This window comes from Bidens hawaiensis, unplaced genomic scaffold (genome assembly GCF_021521415.1).
Source record: "Bidens hawaiensis isolate Kalapana, Puna unplaced genomic scaffold, B.hawaiensis_p1.1 tig00000142_1, whole genome shotgun sequence".
Taxonomy (NCBI): Eukaryota; Viridiplantae; Streptophyta; class Magnoliopsida; order Asterales; family Asteraceae; genus Bidens; species Bidens hawaiensis.
This window is the reverse complement of record NW_027491019.1, coordinates 8,141,501-8,164,574: the sequence shown is the minus strand read 5'-3', so window position 1 is coordinate 8,164,574 and position 23,074 is coordinate 8,141,501. Positions and strand designations below refer to the sequence as shown.

Below are 23,074 nucleotides of genomic sequence, written 5' to 3'. Positions count from 1 at the left end.
CCCATTATTGCCACCTATAACTCTAAAGATGAAGAAACTGAATGAAAGAATGAAGAGAGAGCATATGTCTTTTGACATATGTGAAAGATCAAAAGTGAGTTATAATGAAGTTAGGCCACCAAGCAAAGCTGTTTTGCAAAGAATTAGTGACAACAACAAGAAGAGGGTCACTGAAACAATTGTTGGTGACAACTTCAATCTTGTTTTCCCAGTTTTCTCAAACCATGAAGTGTTTGATATTGGGGAAGTTGAAACCATAGAAGAATATGTGAAAAGGCAGTCAAGACATAAAGAGAACTTAGATGAAGAGCCAATGAATATGAAGAAAATTGTCTTTGTTAAGGGAAAAATTGAAAGACAAGATATCAAGATTGAATAATCTGTTCCTTTTTCAATTGACTTTGATGGTCTAAAGACTCATAAATCACTTGGTGTGAAAACACCTAGACCAAGTGAGAGATTCAAGAAGGGAGGAGATCATGAAAGATTCAAGGGAAAGGTGTGGTGCAAGAAATGTGATGACTATGGACACCACACTGATTCCTGCAATGAAAGGCTCAACTTCAAACCCTTCCATGTTCCAAATGAGACAAAGTTTGGATAAAACTTTGTGCCTTATAAACAAAAGTATGAAGAATATTTCGGAAATGGAAAGGTATGTGAAAAGGAGATGATGAATGAAACTGATCAGCAAACTGCAAACAAGGATAACAAAGAAAAGAAAGTTGATTTAAAACACAAGAAACCTGTTGCTGAACAAAGTAGAAGAAGCAGATCTCCTAAGAAATTTGAATTTGATGTGAAGAAGAACTTTCAACCTTTGAGAATCATCCACAATAATGACACAAAGTCAGTTAAGTCTGATGATTCTCAAGGATCACCAAATAGTGAAAAGAAGAGAAACAAAGGTGTCTTTCCTAGAAAGAAACCTACTGAACTAACTGGTGACGAAAAGTTTTTGTTGAAACATGGTTATGAACCTCAAGGATTTCTTTGGAAACCTAAAGTTGAAGTTAAGGAGGAAATGAATATGGATGTGAGAGACTACTCAAGCAAGAAAGATTATGTTGTTCAAGAGTGTAACAGTGAAGCGATTGATTGTCATGGCACAACTTCATTTGTTCAAACTCCAAGGGAATGTGGATATGAAACTGATGATTCAGATCACAATGAAGTTACTCATGAAGATCCTGAACCCATAACACTCACACCCAATGCTGCTACTTAAATTGAAACTGATGATTTGCAGGAACAGTCCACTTCACTGAATGAAGTATGGTATATGGACAGTGGATGTTCTAGGTACATGACTTGTGACAAGAGGTCACTTGTTAACTATGAAGAGAAGTTTGAGGTTCCATTGGCATTTGGCAGTGATGAGAATGGGGGTAAAATTGTTGGAAAGGGTATCTTGACAAATGGTAAAGTTACATTTGACAATGTTTTCTATGTTGAAGGACTTCAATATAATCTTTTGAGCATATCCCAGATGTGTGATAAAGGTTATAAAGTTGGCTTTGATGATTCACATTGTTTCATCTTAAGGCCTGAGTATGTTATTCCACCTGACATGATCATGATGATGGCCCCATGGAATGGCGATTTGTATGAACTTAACATGAAAGATGTTGTTTCAAGGGGTGGCACATATTTTGTTTCTAAAGCCGCTGAAAATGAATCAAAATTGTGGCATAGGGAATTGTGTTATGTCAATCTCAATAACATGAACAAGTTAGTCAAGGGTGATCATGTCATTGGCTTACCTACTAGAGAGTTCAAACTGGATGATAATTGTGTTTCATGCCAAAAGGGAAAGCAGCACAAGTCTTCTCACAAGACTAAACTCATCAACTTAATTTATCAAGTGCTGGAAATGCTTCACATGGATCTCTTTGGTCCTGTGAGTGTACCAAGCATTGGGAAGAAAAGATACTGTCTTGTGATCATTGATGATTTCTCAATATATACTTGGGTTTATTTCCTAAGTACAAAGGATGAGACTACTGAGTTAATCATGAACTGTGTGATAAGGGTTAAGAATCAATTGGATAAAAGGGTTAAAGTGATGAGGCCGGAGTGACAATGGTACTAAGTTCAAATCAATCAATCAATCAATCATGCCCAGTAAAATCCCACCAACAGCAAAGCTATAAGTAGGGTCTGGGGAGGGTGGGATGTAGGCACACCGTACCTCTATCCAAAGGAATAAAGAGGTGGCTTCCAGAGAGACCCTCGGCTCTAGGTACATGTGTATGAAGCAAAATAAAGGAAATCAAAGTTTGACAGTTATATAAAAACTACTACTAATTATAATAATATTAATAATAAGATCACAGTTTAACAGCTATATAAAAGCCAATAATAATTATAAAAATAATAATAATATATGTAAGGGAAATACCATTATGGTATGTGACCTAAATAAGTTAAGTCTAAGCCCTAAGGTATTCAATTCTCTCTAAAAATCCTTAACTTTAATTCTACTTCTCCACGAATTCCTATCCTCAACCATGTCCTCGGAGAGGTTTAGGTCTATCAAATCCTGCCTAATCCTCTCATCCCAAGTCAATTTCGGTCGTCCTCTACCCCTCTTCCCCTCTATTGTAATGTTTTCTACGGATCTAACAGGATTCGTCGTCTGTCTTCTCTTTACATGTCCAAACCATCTCAATCTCCACTCTCTTATCTTGTCTGCTATGTTCGCCACCAATAATCTCTCGCGAAACACAACGTTTCTTATTTGGTCTAGCCATGTGTGCCCACACATCCAACGTAGCATTCTCATTTCTGCTACCTCCATCTTCCGCACTTGTGCCTTCTTGATGGCCCAACAATCTGTTCCATATAGCATTGCAGGTCTAACTGCCACCCTATAGAATTTTCCCTTTAGTTTTGTCGGGAAACTCTTGTCGCACAATATACCTGTGGCTGCTTTCCATCTACACCATCCTACCTGAACTCGGTGGGTCACATCACTGTCTAATTCTCCATCGCTCTGTACAAAAGATCCTAAATACTTGAACTTCATTACCTGCGGGACCACCTGCCCTTCAATTGTGATATGTGCGTCTTCATTGTCGTTTATCCCACCAAAATCACAGTGGAGGTACTCCGTCTTAGATCGGCTAATCTTTAAACCTTTTGTCTCTAAGGTTGTTCGCCACTCCTCAAGCCTCATGTTTAGATCTTGTTTTTTCTCAGCAAGTAACACAATATCGTCTGCGAACATCATGCACCATGGGAGAGTCCCCTGAATCGACTTTGACAACTCAACCAAGACTACTGCAAAAAGAAACGGGCTCAACGCTGACCCCTGGTGAAGACCTACCTCTACAGGAAAGAAATCAGTATCCCCCACTGGCGCACGGACACTTGTTTCACTCCTGGTATACATATCCATAATTATCTCTATGTATTTCCTGGGCACTCTTCTACCCTCCAAGCACTCCCAGAGCACCTGTCGTGGCACACTGTCGTAGGCCTTTTCTAGGTCAATAAACACCATATGTAGATCACGCTTCTTCTCCCTATACTTTTCCATTAATCTTCTTATAAGGTGTATTGCCTCTGTGGTGGAACGCCCCGGCATGAAGCCAAATTGGTTGACCGTAACCTGAGTTTCTCGTCTAAGTCTACCCTCAGTCACTCTTTCCCATAGCTTCATAGTATGACTTAGTAGTTTGATTCCTCGGTAGTTACCACAACATTGGGCGTCTCCTTTGTTCTTATAGATAGGAACTACAACGCTGCTCCTCCACTGGTCTGGCATCTTACCTGATTTGAGAATACTATTGAACAGAGTAGTTAACCACATGACTCCTTCCTCCCCCAGACACTTCCACACCTCGATGGGTATGTTGTCTGGGCCAACCGCCTTAGACCTTCCCATCCTCCTAAGTGCATCCTTCACCTCTTCTCGTGTGATCCGTCGGCAGTAGCAGTTATTCGATTGTTGTCGTTGAAAGTTTGTGTTGTCATGTTCTTCTTGGTAAGCTCTCCCTTTTTTGAAAAGATTGTGGAAGTAGGTTTTCCATCTTAGCTTTATGTCCTGCTCCTTGACCAGTACATGCCCATCTGTATCCTTTATGAACTTCACCGGTCCTAGATCTTGCCTTCTACGCTCCCTGGCTTTGGCAATCTTAAACATAGCATGTTCCCCCTCTTTTGTTTCTAGACTTTCATACATCCGTTTAAAGGCCGCCTTCTTTGCTTCCGCCACTGCCTTCTTCGCCTCTATCTTGGCCGTTTTATAGTTGTCCCTCAATTCCACTCGCTCCACCTCATTCGTGCACCTCATTAGCTCCCTAAAACATCCTTGTTTGTCCCTTATCTTATCTTGCACTGCATCATTCCACCACCAAGACTCCTTATGCCCACTTGTCTTTCCTGTTGTGACCCCGAGAGTCTCCTTATGCCCACTTGTACTAAGTTCAAGAGTGGAGTAATTGAAGAATCTTGCAACAACAAAGGAATACTTCAGCAATTCTCAGCTCCTAGAACTCCTGAACAAAATGGTGTTGCTGAGAGAAGAAACAGAACACTCATTGAAGCAGCAAGAACTATGCTAGCTGATGCTAATCTGCCTGTTACCTTTTGGTCAGAAGCTATTAATACAACTTGTTATGTTCAGAATAGGGTACTTCTCAACAAAAGTCATAACAAGACTCCTTATGAAATCTTGTTCAATAGAAATCCCTATATTAACTTTCTCAAACCTTTTGGATGCAAATGTTCTCATTTGAACACCAAGGATTACTTGAACAAGTTTCAAGCAAAATCCTTAGACTGTTTCTTTGTTGGATACTCTACACACTCTAAGGCTTACAGGGTATATGTGAAAGATCACTTGAGTGTAATTGATTCATCTGATGTAATCTTCAATGAAAATCAATTCAACACAGTTGATGGTGCAACATGGCTATTTGATTTAGAAAAACTGATCAAGTCTTTCAAGATCTATCCTGAAGACTATGATGAATCCTTTTACAAAACCAGTGTGATTGAAGAGTCAAAACAGAAGACATTGGATTTGGAAAAATTGTGGAAAAAGGTTGCAAGTAAAGAAAGTGAATATACATTCATAAAGGATCCCTCAAGTGCAAATGTTGAAGAAGTGCAAGACAATGATGAACAGAACAATCAAAATCAAGAACAAGATCAAGCAAATAATAATCAAGTCAATCAAGAAGTGCAAGATGATCAAGTTCAAAATGAGGAAGATACAAGCAACCAAAATGGAGAAGGAGAATCTGGATCAAGGGAAAGATTTCAAGATTTGTTTGAAAGAATGAATCTAGAAAACATTGGTGCAACAACCTCAGGACAAAATAATGAAGAAGCACCCAAAAAATGATAGTGAAACAACTAATTTGGTCATTGAAGAACCAGAACTCAATGAATCAAATCTTGACACAAATGTGTCTACTAATATGATAATTCAAACCCCTTATGTTGAAAAGAATCATCCTTCTGAACACATCATTGGAAATATATATGAAAAGGTTACAAGAAGTCATTCTGAATCTGCAAACATTTGTTTGTACTCTTGCTTTCTATTCCAAATAGATACAAAGAATATTGTTCAAGCACAATAGGATAACAGTTGGGTACAAGCAATGCAAGAGGAGTTGGCTCAATTTAGAGATCTACAAGTTTGGGAACTTGTAGACAGGCTAAGAAACAGATATGAAATTGGAACCAAATGGGTGTTCAGAAACAAAAGGGATGAAAGGGGTATTATGATTAAGAACAAAGCCAGACTTGTAGCTTTGGGATGCCTACAAGAAGAAGGGATTAACTTTGAGGAAGTCTTTGCACCAGTTGCAAGACTTAAAGCAATAGGATTTTAATTAGCTTATGCTGCCTCAAAGAATATAAAGGTGTTCCAACTTGATGTCAAATCTGCTTTCCTGAATGGAAAGATAGAAGAGGAGGTGTACGTTTCTCAGCCACCAGGTTTTGAGGACCCTATTTATCCTAATAGGGTGTATAAGCTAAACAAATCCTTGTATGGACTTTATTAGGCTCCTAGAGCTTGGTATGATGAACTGTCAAATCACCTACTTGAAAATGGTTTCCAAAGGGGAGCTATTGACAAGACCCTCTTTTACAACAAGAAAGGAAGATATTTGATCTTATTACAAGTCTATGTGGATGACATTATTTTTGGGTCAACCAATGAACAGATGTGTATGGAGTTTGAAGAGGTAATAAAGTCCAAGTATAGCATGAGTTCAATGGGAGAAATGAACTTCTTCCTTGGATTACAAGTTCAGCAGAATGCTGATGGGATATTCATTTACCAGTCTAAGTATGTATAGGACAATACTAGACAAATTCAAGTGTAATGACTTGAAGACAACTTCAACTCCTATGGATTCAAAAGAAAAGATAGTGGCTAATGAAAAGGGGGAGCCAGTGGATGAGCATGAATACATAGCAAAGATTGGGTCACTAATGTATCTGACTACTTCAAGACCTGACATCATGTATGTTGTGTGTGTATGTGCAAGGTTCCAGTCAAGCCCTAAAGTTTCTCACAAGAATGTAGTCAAGAGGATCTTTAGATATTTGAAGGGAAGACCTGACTTGGGAATTTGGTATCCAAAGAACCAGTCATTTGATCTAATTGCATACACAGACAGTGACTATGATGGATGCAATATGAGCAGGAAATCTACATCTGGAGGCTGTCAATTTTTGGGTGATAGATTGGTGTCATGGAAATGCAAAAAGCAGACAACAGTCTCAATCTCAACTGCAGAAGCTAAATACATTGCTGCATCTGCATGTTGTGCACAAGTCCTCTGGATTCAGAATCAAATGCTGGACTATGGTTTGAATTTTCTAAACACCCTTATTTACATTGATAATACTGTTGCATCTTTTATTGTTAAGAATCCTGTGCAACATTCCAAGACTAAGCACATTGAAATCAGACATCACTTCATAAGAGATTGTAGTGAAAAAGGCTTAATTGAAGTGAAAAGAGTTGACACAAGTGACAATTTGGCTGACATATTCACAAAACCACTTGATAGAACCAGGTTCAACTTTCTTTTGAAAGCCCTGGGGATGATCAACTCTAATGAAGTATGATTTATGATGTGTGCTTATGGTGCAAACTGACTATCTTCTCAAAGTCTTGATGAATGTTATTTGTGTGTATGTGTTTGAATATGATACTTTTGATGTTAACTGGTATGTGCTTAAATGAAAATCTGTGCAAATTTGAGTATCTTTGATACTATTGTGTGTTTATCAATTAATTGTTGTGTGATGTCATGATAAGTGATTCTAAAGTGAAATACTTTTTTATGCATGCTTATCTGTCATATTTGATTAAATGTTTGAATATGTGTTTTATCTGATCTGATGATGTTTTAGAATATGATAGACTATGCATCTTAGTAAGTCTGCCTATTATGATAATGTCATTTATGATTAAGATTTGAATATGTTACAACTGTTTGTGTCAAAATGAGTTTTTGTGTCAAATTAATGTTCAAATGAATTTTGCATAATCACAAAATTTTGGTCAAACATGAGCAAGTTGTTTTTTGTGTTGAGATATGATAAGATTATTCAGTTCAAGCTTTGAAGAAGCTTAAAAAAAATTTCAATGAAAATCTCAAAAGAATTACTTTTGCTGAAAATTATGTCATTTGCCCAAGTCTGAGGAGCATATACTTGTATATGTTTGGTCCTATCATCTACTTGTAGATTTGAAAGGGGTGCCATTAGTCCAAAAACTAAAAGCATTTGGGGCAATAGTGATTTATTCTTTCGCTTAAAATTATGCAATTGACTCTAAGCCAAATGGACATACACTTATGTGTGTGTTTGGTCCTGCTGACTACTTGTAGACTGTCAGGATAGCCATTAACCTGGAAGCTGAGAGTGTTTGGGGTGATTGAATATGTTATCTGGGAAATGATAGTACATTGACTACTTAGCCAATCATATGGATTTAATAGGCTAAAAGGGCACTTAGTATCGTCATTAACATGTATGGTTGCTTTCCTATTATGTGTAAAATTTAAGGTGATATAAACTTAAAGAAACTGCTAAGATTAATGTGGAGTTACATTGTTGTCTATGCATGTTCCAAGATAAATCTTTCCAAATGATAGGCAGAAAAGTGATTATCCAATCATACACGAGCCTGTTGATATTTGGTCCCCAAAATGAAGTATCTTGTTAAGAATGACAAAGAACAATGTGAACAAAACTACTTTAAATATTTAATCAACCAAAAGTTGATAAATGTTCACAAGTTTTTGAGAAAAAAATACAAACATGAGGGTTAATAACAGAACTACAGGGGTGGAGGCAATAATATAAGTCCTTTAACATCCCGAATGAAAGGCTTGTTAATTTAAACTGTTAATCCAACGTTCAACCTCAAATATGTTGGCAAATTTGAAAAGATAAATCAAATAAATAAGTTATGTCATTAAATGTTTTTAAACCAAATCCAGGGGGTCAAAGTCAAATCGGGGTGATCTGGAGAAAGCCAAATAAGCCTTGAGAATAGATATGGAGAATCAGAAAACAATAAGTGTTATCCATTAAATATTATGCATCTTAATTGAACATTAATCATATCACCAAGGAAATGAAATTCATGCTAAGTCTAGACCTGCTGTTAACCGGTCTATACTGTCATAATAATGTTGAGAATGAAGTATTGAAACAGCTACTTAGTCAATATGATCCCATACTTGAGATCTTTTCAGTAAAAGAAAGAAACTGTTTTGAAAGGAACCATGACTGAAATTTGATCTCTAAATGCACCATTTGCTCTTAAACAATGATCTTTAATGAAAAATATGGTTGATAATTGGTTTGAGTCAAAAAGTGTTGCATTTTTCCCACAAAAAGGTTGATTATGTATTTTCAGGCAAGGTTTGATGTTTAATAACCTTCCCGAGCACAAAAAGGTTGAATATGTATTTTCGGGCAAGATTTGTAGCTTTATAACCTTTCCGAGCATACGTAGACATTTTGGTCTAAGTTCATGACTTTCGAGCATACTTTGAAGTTTTTATACTTTTCGGGTAGAGCTTACTATTTTATCTAAAATTTAACTCTTCCGAGCAGGCTTGATATCTGATTATGTGTGAATATGTTTTCTAGCAAGCTTGAACAAGTTCAACTTTTTCGAGCACACTTAACTATTCGAAAGATATTTCTTGTTTCTAGCAAGCTTTGTATCTTAAATGTTCTATATGATAATCCTAGCATGCTTTTATTTAGTTTGTATTGTCTAACAGACTGTACCAGCTTGTTTAGAAATACAACTGGTTACTAGCAAGCTATGTGATATGTTACTAATTACTAGCATGCTTTCATATAGTTAAAACTTTCGATAATGCTTAATGCTTTGTTTGAAGGCATAACTGTTTCTAGCAAACTTTGTGTTAACTTGTGATATTCTAGCAAGCTTTGTGATTAGATGTGGTGTTCTAGCAAGCTTTAGCGATCTTAGACTTTATAGCACACTTAGGTGTTTTATTGTTTAATTTCATTTCTAGCAAGCTATGTGTTATTTGTGATTATGATTCTTTGAAATTACAAGTGTTTTCGGGAAAACCGTGTTACCCGGGCACACTTTATATTTCGGGCACACTTCGAATTTTCAAATGTTCCCATAATATACTTGGTAAGTTCAAATTGACTTTCCGAGAACACTCTGTGTTCAGAATCCTCTTCTAGCACACTTTGTATTCTTGAAGGTTTTCGGGCATACTTTGTATCAAAGTATACCTGACTGTATATGAACTGTTTACATTTTCGGGTAAGGTTTGTGATAAGTTGTGTTATGTAGTGCGAGCAAGGTTAATATTTAATAATGTGTTAGATATTTCTTTGGGATTCTTAATTGATTCCTAGAAAGGTTGCCTACTTGTTGTTTTATACTTGGTTATTAGTCTTGTGATTTATTTCTCGAGCAATCTTGTATTCCAGTAAGCTTCCTTCATTGTACTTGAACTCATTTTTAACACCAAATCGAGCAAGCTTTATGAAAGTGGAATATACCGAGCATACTTTGCAAAATCTGACGTTTTTGAGCAAGGTTTGCTAAATAACTTTATAAAGTTGGGTGTTTTTAGATGTCAATATTTTTAAATGGATAATATTATTGTATGACAGCTATTAACTCACTAAACGACAAAACATATTTAAAACCCATTTTCAAAAGGTATATATGAGGGAGTGAGAGAAGTTTTTCAACATTATTTTCCCTCTTTCTCCTTCCACTGATTGCTCTCTGAAAAACCTAAACCAACTTATCACATTCATAATAATCCTAACCCTAATTTATCAGCCCCTTTAATCCGACTCGGTAAGCTTTTATTAACTGCTTTCCGACCACGATTATGTGATAATGGGCTCTGAATATTCATGATTAGTAAACCTTTGTTTTGTATGTAGGTTATAAACTTGTCTAAGAACAAGTTCTTAATGACATTTCTTTCATTTTTCTTCAAATTTATAACTTGAAATTACTTAAAGTTGTGAACTTTAGGACCAATTTCTGCTTTGAATGTGTTTGATTATGTTTTTCAGATATTGCGGATGAAGATCAACCGACCTATCCCTTTGAGCATTAGCACAATATATGCGCTCTGTTGCAAGTAACACCATATAATGAAGAAGTAGCTTCGATAATAAGATGGTTGCAACGGTCAAACATTCGGTTTGCTCTAACGGAGAATCCAGTGATCTACCGGAATCACTCGCTGGACTTTTGGATGTCAGCGAGGCTGTTTGATGATGTGAATGGAAGAAGAATCGATGCCACAGTTGCGAACCAAGAGATAAGGGTAAATGAAGCTGTGATTCGGAGGTGCTTACAATTGAATTATGATAACCCCAACCCAATCCATCTTACAACTGAACAACTACTCAAAGTGTTTGTTATAACCATGGGTTATCAAGGGAATATACACGATGGGCAATTCCAGAAGTGGATGTTCCCCAATATTTACAAGTTTTTGATCCACCACATCATACATGGATTTGCTCCAAGAAAGGGGTCATGGACCCTTATGAGTAGGGATCTAGCCAATGCAACTGTTGCTGTGTTGTTTGATCAACCATTCAATTTCTCCAGAATGATCTTTGAAGGAATGGTTCAAAATATGAAGAAGAAAAACAAGAAAAAGTTCTTGGCTTATCCCAGGTTATTACAGATTATTTTCAACGAGGAGTTGGGGGGATTACCCACGGTTGGAACGACACATGTCTTGCAGAACCCTGATACATTCAAAAGAATTGAGAATCTGGCTAGTACAAGTAGATTCAATCCAAATGAAGTGTATGAAGATTTGCCGTGGTTGATTGTTGAGGATATTGAAATTCCTCATTTAAATGAGTTATTGTATAAGGATGAAGAGGATGAGGAGAGTGATGATGATGAAAGAGATGATGGGGATGATGATTCTGATAATGATAATGATGATGCTGGCAATGCAGAAGGGGGTGATGCAAACTTTGATGACAATGTACAACCTTAGGGGGAGTTTCAGATTATACCAACACCACCATCCACACCATTTGGCACTCCACCACAAACACCACCCTACCCACCATCACCTATTGACCAAACCTATCAAACCCCACCACACACCACCTTCCTTTCCACAACCAAATGACCAAACCACCCAATCTCCACCCACTCATACACCCATCTTAACCCTAAGCCAAACTGAACCATTACACCAAACACCACCTCAAACCTTAGACCAATCTCCACCTCAAACCACAACCCAAACCCTACGTAACGATTCCGGCAAATCCAGGTATACCCTAGCCGGTATATACTATTTACGTGTCATTTAATATTGATTATATGAGTTATAGTACGTTTATACGAGTATATATGATTCATAGTACGAATCATACTCGATTATATAGTGAATCGTATTGGAATTACAATTAACCAATGAACGATTATTGAAACCCGAACGAATCGGGAATTACATTATAGACGAAGTATATAATGTTTAGTGATGTTACGAAGTATTAATGCTTCGGGATAAGTGAATTATAGCACCGAAAAGGGATTTCGATTTATTAGTATGTCGGTACGATAAACGAAACCTTTAACATCAAACCAAGCAAGAGACGATCGATCAAGCCGAAAAAGACGTGTAATTATTAATAATATGATGTTTTAATGTCATGGTTTAAGTTTTTAAAGTTTTAAGTCGGTTTTATGTAAATTTTATTTTAACCCGAAAAACGACCATTTTATGCTCGTTTTAAGCCGAATTACGAGTTTAAACGAGAAACGAACTGAACCAGATTATCCACAACATTATCCGGATTGCGTAATCCGAATGTGTGGCCTAGAATTGATGTGTGGGGCCCACCCCCATCCATCTTAATGGACCGATCGGTCCTTTTGTTCTTATTATCCATTTCATTTTCTTTTTTTTACCACACATCTCACACAAAACTCTCTCAATTCCTTCATCATCCATCCACAACCCTTGATTTCTATCAAGTTTGTAAGGTAAAAACATGGTTTAGTTGGTTAAATCATAGTATTGATTTCATGTATTTGAGTTGTTTTGCAAGAACAAGGGGTTCCAAGTGAAATATGGGTGAAAACCCGGGATGGAACCGATCCTTGCACGATCAAGTGATGTATACAAGTTATACACGGGATCTTGATCCAAGAAAGTAGTTAAAAGAGTTTAGAACGAAATTTTACGGTTAAAATCTTGTTAAAATGAGTTTCCAAGTGAAAGATGGGTGAAAACCCGAGATTAAACCGACTCTTGCATGATCAAGAGATGTATACATGTTATACAAGGGATCTTGGTCCAAGAAATGAGTAAAAAGAGTCGAGAACGGATTTTTATGGTTAAAACCTTTGTTTTTATATCAAAACCGACACTATGAAAGAAATGGTTTGATTGTTGGTGTAACTTGCTTGGTATAGTGTTATTGTGCTTGTAAGTGTTGTATCTAGTGGCTAGCAAAGGCTAGAAACCAAGATCCTTGCGATCTAACGCTAGAAAACACAAGATAGTTCGGTTTTCGTGTGATTTAGTGAGTTTGGACAGATTGTAGTGTACTTAGAGTCGGATCACGAAATTTCACAGAGATGATCTACACATGAAACTATGAGATCTGTGAATTTTTGGTAATTTTTGGATAAAAGATGAATATTTGGTGAATTTAATGCTCGGTTTTGTCCAAAAATGATGAAAAATAGCTAAACTTGATGAAAAATTCTGAAAAATTTAGGATAAGCTTTTTATGACATATAAAAGTCACACACAAAATTTGAGCTCAGTTGGAGAAGTCTAAAGGGGCTTTTCGGTAAAACGAGTTCTAGGGCTTTCTAGCTCGGTTTTTGTGAAAATGGCTTGAAAAATGAGTTTTGGGTTCTGGAAAAATTCCAGGGAGTTATGAGGATGGCAGGGATCATCCCGGAAAAATTTGGGATTTTTCTAAAGTCTTTTGGTATTTTTGACATATTTAGTTTTTTAATAATGTTTAAAAATAGATAAATAAATGTAAATATAAAAAAATAAATCTGGAAAATTTTTATAAAATTTATTACTGTCAAAATAAGTTTTGTACAAAATTTCAAGACCCGAGACTAAACGGGTAATTATTTGTGCTAAAAAGAACATAAAAACAAATTTTTAAAGCTTAAAACGTGTAAACCGGCAAAACTCGCATAAGCGAGCTGACTGGTATATAAAAACCTAAAAATAGACCATTTTCATAATACTAAGTAAATTAAATAAAAGAAAATCATCCGAAAATAATTCGAATGATTTGGGTAATTTTACCCGATTTTACTGTTTCCGGCACCTAAATGACGGAAACGGGCCCCGCGGCCAAACGGGGTGTCCAAACCGAGCTCTAATTTCATCACTTTAACTAAAGTAACAGTCAAACACCATTTTTGGGTCGGGTGTGAATAAACTCATTTTTGAAACTAAAAACGGATAACCGTGCTAGGCACGCAAATCAAGGAAATCATAAAAATGATAATTTTGACCGTCAGACTCTAAGCAATGTCACAATCTGAGTCCTTAGAAGTGTCACGGGGTTAACATTGTCCCCGAATCGAGTACATTACTGGGCTAACAATGTCCCCAGATGTACCGATTGATACGTATTTAATTTATGGGAATTATATAGTAACGACTAGATATTATATTACAGATCCAGGCTTATAGCAGTTCATTGTATCACGTCCCGACTCACAGAAAGGTGAGTTTTCACGAGCCCCTTTTACTGAACTGTTTTAAATATTTTCCCGGGGCGGAAAACATGTCTTTATTAAAGTATTTAAGTACATACCGATCGTATGGAAACACTTGTATATTTATATATATATATATGTTTGATGCACAGAATATATAAATTGTTTATCGTGTGTAATTGTTCTGGGATAACATAGTTCCCAGAGGTTATTATTGTTCTGGGGTAACATAGTTCCCAGGGGTTATTATTGTTCTGGGGTAACGTAGTTCCCAGAGGTTATTATTGTTCTGGGGTAACGTAGTTCCCAGAGGTTATTATTGTTCTGGGGTAACATAGTTCCCAGAGGTTATTATTGTTCTGGGGTAACATAGTTCCCAGGGGTTATTATTGTTCTGGGGTAACGTAGTTCCCAGAGGTTATTATTGTTCTGGGGTAACATAGTTCCCAGCATAATTTCATTGCTAATAAATGGTTATTAAAATGATCTGTCAGTGTTTATTTAAATTAGTGAAACTCACCAACTATTCGTAGTTGACCCGTTTTCTTTACATGTTTTCTAGGTATGCCCAAGTTGGAATGATTGATATGTGCTTAATGATCTGTGCTACTTGTTGGAAGCTTGCTGATCTATATTTTGTAATGAATATATTAATGTCTTATCGGTAAAACTTGTGTGTAACACCTAGACAGTAACGAAACTATCAACAATGTAATATGATATAAATTAATGTAGTGGTATTTTCTTTATAAGCAATGCTGTTGATATCAGATGTGTCTGTTGCATCCCGTGTACGTTTCCGCTGCGGTTACGGGGTGTTACACCCTACCTCAAACCACAACCCAAACACCATCTCAAACCACAACCCAATCCCCACCCTAGACCCAAACCTCAAATCCAATACCAGAACCATTTCACACTTCACCATCCAACACCCCTCCCTCAAATGCCTACCTACTACAAATAAACTTCAACCTTATTTGCCAAAATATTGATCTGAAGGGAGAAAATTCTGAATTGAGAAAGGAAAATAAGGAGTTGAAGGCTCAGTTGGCTTTTGCATTATCAAGAATTCAAACCCTAGAGCTGGAGGTTGAGAAGATCTCAGCTGCCCCAAAACAAGGGGAGAATATTCATGAGCCAACTGATGCTGCTGGTGCTAGTGATGAGGCAATGGAATATGCAGGTGTAAAAACAACTAATGAAAATGGTTTGGCTTTCATTTTAAATGCATATGATGAAAGTGATAATGAGGACAGTGGTCCAAGATCAATACAGGAGGATGATTATGAGGCTGATGACTCAGAGGGAGATGAGCAGAATTATGATGTTAATGATGAGGTGCTGAATGTTGTGAATAGAGATGATGATGAGGTGAGAAGAGAAACGGAGACAGAGGATGGAGTTGAAAAGATAAATATTGATGAAAATGTGGCTACCACTGATGTTGCCACTGATATGCAGACTGATGTGTTGACTGATATCTTAACTTGTAAGTCCCGAATTTGGATCACTACAATATGATATCAACCAAACACGTCAAATATGCGGAATCTAGTTAACGTGGTGATTCAAGAACGGTATAAATGAAGAACAAGATGAACACGATGTAATATGGTTGAGAGCTTAGATAAAAAGCTTGAATCTTTGAGAAAGAAGTTTGCAGGAAATTATGGTTACTTGTTGGACAGAGGAGTGCAACCTGAAATGGTTGAGAGCTTAGATAAAGCTTCTGTTGAGTCACTTTATAACAAGTTGAAAAGAAAAGAAAAGTTGAAGAGAGTGCAGCCTGAGCCTTCCACTGTACCATCAAGGGAAGAACAACAAGAACCCCCAGCAAAGAAAAGAAAGATCATGACTCTAAGGGAGAAATTGAAGGCTCAAAAAGAAAAAGGAAAATCAAAAGAGTCAACTGCTCATAATACCTCAATCCCAGTGGAAGTAAAAGATGAACCAGTGGATGAACCCACGGACCCATGGGAAAATGAAGAGATGATACAGATTTTAAGGAATATCATGGTGAATCAGAAAGGTATGAATGTGAAAGTGTTTGACAATTTGGGTAGAGCACAACTCAAAGAACTCTTCTTTTTGCAAAAAGCTGAATGGGAAAGAGTTCTGCCGGAGGGAGTAAACCCAAGAAGTTTTATTGGAGGTAGATTTGTACCAGCTGGACAACTACATGATGAAAGAAGTATAGAGATGATTGGAAGGTTGTTCAGAGAGGGTAACGAGAATCTGACTGAGTTAATCAACTTACATGCTGAGAGGATTGTAGCAATGTATAGAAAGACTTTTGGAGTCACAGGGCCTTCAAAACCGATGAAATCAATTCCAACAAGGCCCTCTTCTTCAAGATTGCATGCCTCAACAAGCAGAGGAGAGTCAAGCAGAGCTGGAGCACAAAGAGAAACAAAACCACAATCTGATGTGGATCTACCTATGACTCTGTTCTATGACTCAGTCCCTCAATCTTTGAAAGTAATAATGAAGAGAAAACAGTTGAGAGATATCATATTTAGAGATGATTTTGCTGATTACACAAGAGAACAGTTGGAGAAAATGGCTAGTCTCACTTTATATGACTATCATGACAGCAGAAAGTTGGTCAGAAGACAGCAGAATGAACTGTCAAAATATCTGAAAAATGAAGCTGAAAAGGGATTTCCTCTACTGAGTCAAAGGAAGAAATGGGAACTCACCAAGCATGAAAGGACCAGAAGAGTGACACGTATGAGGAAGATAAGGGATGCAGAACATGCTTATCTCTCAAATCTCAGAAAATACAATCCCTTGTCCAACTTGAATACCTGTATCAGTATGAGAAGGAGGATGGTCAGACCCAACTATGAGGTCCAATAGAATGGCCGAATAACTATGGTTGAATACAAGGAAAATGAAGGCCATTACATTCTACGAAATTCAGATGGACTCATCTTGGGAATCATAAAACTGATAAAGATCTGGCCTATTTTCATGAAGAAGACTTGATGGACATTGTTGGCCTAACAATTCTAGAAAATCACCCTCATAATCGATTTTTGTCTATCTTCCAGCAAAGAGCAGGAATTGTCAGAGTTGAAAGAAGACAAGCAGCCTACAATGCACGAAGAAGATAATTCTTAGAATAGGCTTTGCTTTGTAACGTCTACGGACAGAATTTGAATACGTAATACTTTGACTTTTGATATGTAAAAGTTTGATTTTGATTTAATATTTATTTTGACTAAGTGTAAGTAACCTTAGAGATGTTTTGGGACAGCTGAGGTGTTCCAATCTAGGGGGAAATTGTTGAGTCAAAGATTTGACCTAAAAGAAGTATAAGGAATATTGAAATCTTCTCAACCTCCTCAGAAATCGCTAAGTATTGATCCGATCATACTTGGACATCCGAGCAGGGTTTTACTTTGCCAGCCATGATATTTTGCCTATCGGGCAGAGTTATCTTCATGAAATCTTCTTTAGTGTACATCCGAGCAGGGTTCACTATGTCTAGCAAGGTTGTTCTTCATGGCCTAGCACAGTTTGCTTACTAGCAAACCCTTGGTGAAACCAAGCTTTTGAAGCCAAGTACTTGGAAGATCTAGCAATGTATTCATTAATAAACAGTGGTCCGAGCATGCTTGATGGAAGTTAAAAGAATTATCCTAAGGACTCATCGGGCAAGGTTCAACTCCAAGCAAGCTACAGTGTTACCAAGCACACCTCGCTTTGCCAATAAGTTAGTCTTTAGCAAAGAGTTGAATGGACCTCAGAAGAACAAGTTTGCTCGTAGGACCATATCGAGCAAAGTTTGCTATGGTCAGGAAGATTAAAGTCTGCTAGGTGAGTATTTTCTTAGGAAAATACTCTAAGTAAAGTCTACCCGGAGAACTGTTCCCGAGCACACTTCAAGGTTACCACGTCTACACGTAAAGGACAAAATGGCACAAAGCCTACTCGGAAAAGACAAATGCTACAAAGTCTACCCGGAAGACCTGTTTTTACACTTAGTACAGTTTTGAATATGTAATTTGATTATGTACCAATCATTAGGGTTTCTAGAAGGAATGACAGCTGTCAGGAGGTGGCAGACCTATAAAAGGAATAATTTAGGGCACGCCTCAATACGGAAAAGACGGATTTGCCACTTTACACTTTTCAGACCTAAAGGAATATTCCTGATTGAGTGTGACGACTGTCCTAGGTTATTACTGAAAATACATTCCCGACAAGAAACCCTAATCGATTAACATTTGTATGAATCAGTTTATATAAATGGAAATCTTTTGAGTTATTGTTCGTGTCTATTACTTTTATTATCCTCTTTAGCAACAAGCTTGTTTGTTTCTGATTCCGCCTGTTAACAAATAAGAATATTAGAAAATATTATGTAACAAAGATATTTGGTTAAACATAGAAGATAATGATAAAAATAAAAAAACACATGAATATTTACTCTAGTTATTCGTATTACCATGTAATACAAAAAAATAATTTTAGACACAAAATCGTAGACAAATATAAAAAATATATTGTTGTGCGTATTAATTAAAGAAAATATTAAAATATTAACTGGTTTGATTCTGTCATCTACAAAACATCCTTCTTTCATACTCTCTCTCGGGATTTATGTTTTCAAAAGGGTTTTCATTTTCAAAATCAAACCTTCCTTCTTCCTTACGCTTCCAACTTTCATCATTGCCATCATCATCCTTTACTTCACAATCAATTCAAAGGTAATCAATTCACTCCTTTATGTTCTTCGTATAATTGGATTCTGGGTTTTGAATATTTTGTTTAGCTAGGGTTTGATGATTGCATGATTAATTGCTTTCAGGTTGAATCGATCCGTCACGGTTCGATAACGTAATTCGGTTTAACGTTTTATGGAGGTTTTAGGGATTTAGTAAAATTTTGTGAAATTGAGATGACTTCTACAACTAGTTCTGGTGGTAACCCGTTTAAGGCGTTTCGTCGAACGGTGTTAGGGATTGGGGGTGATAATAATAATCAGGTTCATTCTGATGAGGCGAAAGTAAACGATGAACTTGACCGGTTTCAAAATCTAGTTTTTAGTCAGTTTAATCCGCTTTCTGCTTCTTCTGCTGATGAATTCCTGTCCATTGATTGGATGTTGAAGCTGCTAGATGCGTTTGTCGCGTGTCTCGAAGACTTCAAAGTTATTGTCTTGAAAAATACTGAAAACCTTTCAAAACCGCCTTTTGATAAGCTGGTTATGGAGTTTTATGATAGGAGTATTAAAGCTCTTGATATATGTAATGCGGTTCGTGACGGGATTGAGAAAGTTAAGCTCTGGAACAAGCATTTGGAGATAGTTTCAACTGCTTCTGATTCAAAACAAAGGGATGTAATGAGTGAATGGCAGTTTAGAAGAGCAAGGAAGGCGTTGAATGATTTGGCTATACTCATGCTTGATGATCATAAGGACTCGGGATCGGTTGCTTCGCATAGAAACCGATCATTCGGGCGCCCCAACAAAGGAAAAGACGTTAATAATCAGCTTAAGCAAGGGCACTCGAGATCGCTTTCTTGGAGCGTGTCTAATTCTTGGTCAGCAAACAAGCAGCTTCAGTCAATGTCAAGCACCTTAAGTCAGCCTCGGGTCAACGATATCCCGAACCATTTTGGTCTTGCAAACTGTGTTTTCACCATGGGTTTTGTTCTAATGTTTGTCTTGTGGAATATAGTGGCTGCAATCCCGTGTCAAGATCGTGGTCTGTTTAACTTCTCAATACCTAAACAGTACTCATGGAGCGGTGCGTTTATCTCGATTCAAACTCGGGTTCTAGAAGAATCCAAGAAACGTGAACGGAAGAATAGTCCCGGGTTGTTAAGAGAGATTTACCAAATGGAGAAATCCATAAACTCGGTTTCAGATATGATTGATTCTGCTCACCAGTTTCCATTGACTGATGAACAACAAAAAGAAGTCAAAGATGCAATCCAAGAGTTGACTTTGGTTTCTAGTTCATGTAAGAATGGTTTAGATACATTGGACCGACAATTAAGAGATGTTTTTCGCAAGATCATGTCTTGTCGAACCGAAGGTCTTGCAACGTCAAGCAGTGCACAATCTTGAAGATCAGTTAACGGGTTTTGGTCAGGTAATTTCGTGATTTACTGTTAAAACTTTTTTATGTAAAGAACCAATCTTTTCATTTGCTTTATATTTCAATATGGTTTATCTTGTTGAACTCTATCATGTTACTCCCAGATGTTCATTTTTTGTTATATATACAAAATACCATACATTTATAAGTAATTATAGACAAGAAAACATAACAACTACTGCAAACTAATGAGGAAATGCTGAATATAGGAAGTCAATTATTATTTGGTTAAAAATGAGTAGACAAGATATATTTTGTTGGTCCCCTTCATCCTATATAGCTGGAAGTATAGTGGTGTTTGTGGACAATGGTTATGCAACAGGCTGTATGATATTTTGGACTTAGAGGGTCAACAATGATTGTCATTCATTGGTATTTGACTATTTGTATGTTGTGGTGAATTGTGATGTATGCATTAGAAGTTGTATTTCTGGTTGCATGTATCAGTCAGGGCTGATTTGGTTTTTGTCATGTATCAAAATCCACCAGACAACCAGTTATATGAGGTCTGAACTTCTGCAAGTATTTTTTGTTTTTTATTTATTTTTATTTTGTTTGTTTTTAGTTATAATTGACCTCGTCCAAGGGTTTGGTTTGTTTGAATTCAGTGTAATTAGTTTGTTGGCCACCCCTGCCGCCCCACAGCTGTATTTAAACACTTTACTAAATTTAAAAAATAAGGGTATTATTTTGTAAACTAGATACGTCATTTGCAACTGGTTTTCTGGACCAATATTACATGGGTGATGCTTAAGGCTTGTGATCTTTATGGTATTGGGTGTAAATCTTGATTCAAAAGGGTTCCTACAGTGGTGGTTTTTCTCTTTAATGGTGTTTCTGAGTGAGTCGGGCATGGAGTGTGAAAATCAGTATAGACGGTTGACATCTCGTTTTAGAAAGGTTCACTTGGGTATTGGATGTGTTCCAAACGCTATTTAAAAAAACTAGACGCATCATTTCTTTAATAGTTACAATTCAATTAAACTAAATTTAGAAACCGATGGCTTGGTTTTGATTTTTAGTAAAAACTGAAATTTCGGTTTTGTATTTTTTGAAAAACCGAACTAAACCGAAAACCGATTTGTTAAAGTACTTTTTCTTTGAAACGTTTATGTTTCATAAACATGGATATTTGTTTTTTATTTAACGTTAATCTATTATGTTTTGCCGATACGGATTAGATTAAATCAATATAAATGTAAATATCTTTTATTAGTTTTTAGTACTTTAGGCCAAAATAGTAATCTATTAATCAATTAATTTTTAAAAAAGATATTAGGGCCAATTTCAAAATACATGAGCCAAATTTCTACTCGAAAATCAGTAGCCCGATTAGTAAAATTGAAAAGCCATTCAAGCAAAAAAAAACAAGACCTTGATTTTCGGTTGAATGTTAGCCCAAAACCCTACCAAACCGCAACAATGTTTTTTTGAATGTTAATTTTTTAAAGTTTAATCGGTTGAAAACAGATATTATAGCTGAGTGATTTATTTGGATCCATTGGTTGGATGGTTTAAGATAGGGGTTCAGTTTGGTTTTTATTATTAGTTTTCGGCCGGTCGGTTTCAAAAATTTAAAACCGTAACGAACGGTTTGGTTGACGGTTTTTATTGAAAACCAACCGTATAAACCGGACTGGACCATATGCTTTAATTATATTTAAATTCTTAATATTCTATATTATATATATATACACAAATATACTATTAAACATAACTGAATTAAAATTGTCAGTGCATGTGAGGTTAGAGGTGCACAAACGGGTATTCTTAGAAACCGGAACCGGTTGGTATGGTCAACAAAAGTCAAACCGGGTCTGGGTAGGAACCGGTTTCGGGTATAGACAGGTATTTGACCGGGTTTTGACCGGTTCCATCGAGTTTTCTCCGGGTTTCGGGTAGGGTAGGGCCGGTGTTTGACCGGGTATTGGCGGAACCGGTTCCACCGGGTCCTGGTCGGTTCCGGTTCCGGGTATAGTTTCGGAGGAAAACCCAAAGCCCGGTCCGTACCCGCAGGTAGGGTAGGGTTGGGTCCAGTTCCGGTAGGAACCGTCGGGTCGGGTCCAGAACCGGTTCTTTTATGCACTTCTATGTGAGGTATATAATTCTAACAGTTAAGAAAACTAGGCTAACCCGAACTCTCAATCGCAAAAATTTTCATAGGCCTTTGCATTTTAAGAAATTAAAATACTAAAATCAATTTCATTTCCCATAATCCCAGTAGTGTCACTCTCGTCCTTACTCAATATCATATAACTTATTTTGGATATCTTGTATAAACTCAACAAGCCTAAACCGTGAAACCAAACCGGAACCAAATGGTGACTAAGGGTTTGGTTTGGTTATGTTTGAAAAGTTGTACGGTTTGGTTTCGGCTTCCAAGATCAAAACCGTTAGTAACGGTTTGGTTCATGGTTTGACTTAAAAATCGCGAAAACCGGACCGTGAACACCCCTAATCGACAACATCTCCAAAATATGTATGATGTATGCAGAGGCGGATCTACATACCCAAGTGTGGGTTCACGGAAACCCACTAAGTTTCGGATTTTATATAGAAAATCTATATAAATTATGAGAGTGAACCCACACATAAATTATAAGTGAATCCATATACAAAATGAAATAATGGTCTAGTGGTAAACACACTCCCTCTTATTGTGTTAACCCCAGTTCGATTCCCTCTAAGAGTGAGTTTCGTTAATTGTTTTTACTGGTCACTTAGA

The 23,074-nt window shown here is 36.8% G+C and overlaps 1 pseudogene; it reads left to right on the top strand.

The window, feature by feature from the left end:
• The first annotated feature begins 19,050 nt into the window (after window positions 1-19,050).
• LOC143583982 (protein ROH1D pseudogene) lies at window positions 19,051-20,436 on the top strand (annotated as a pseudogene).
• Window positions 20,437-23,074: the final 2,638 nt, after the last annotated feature.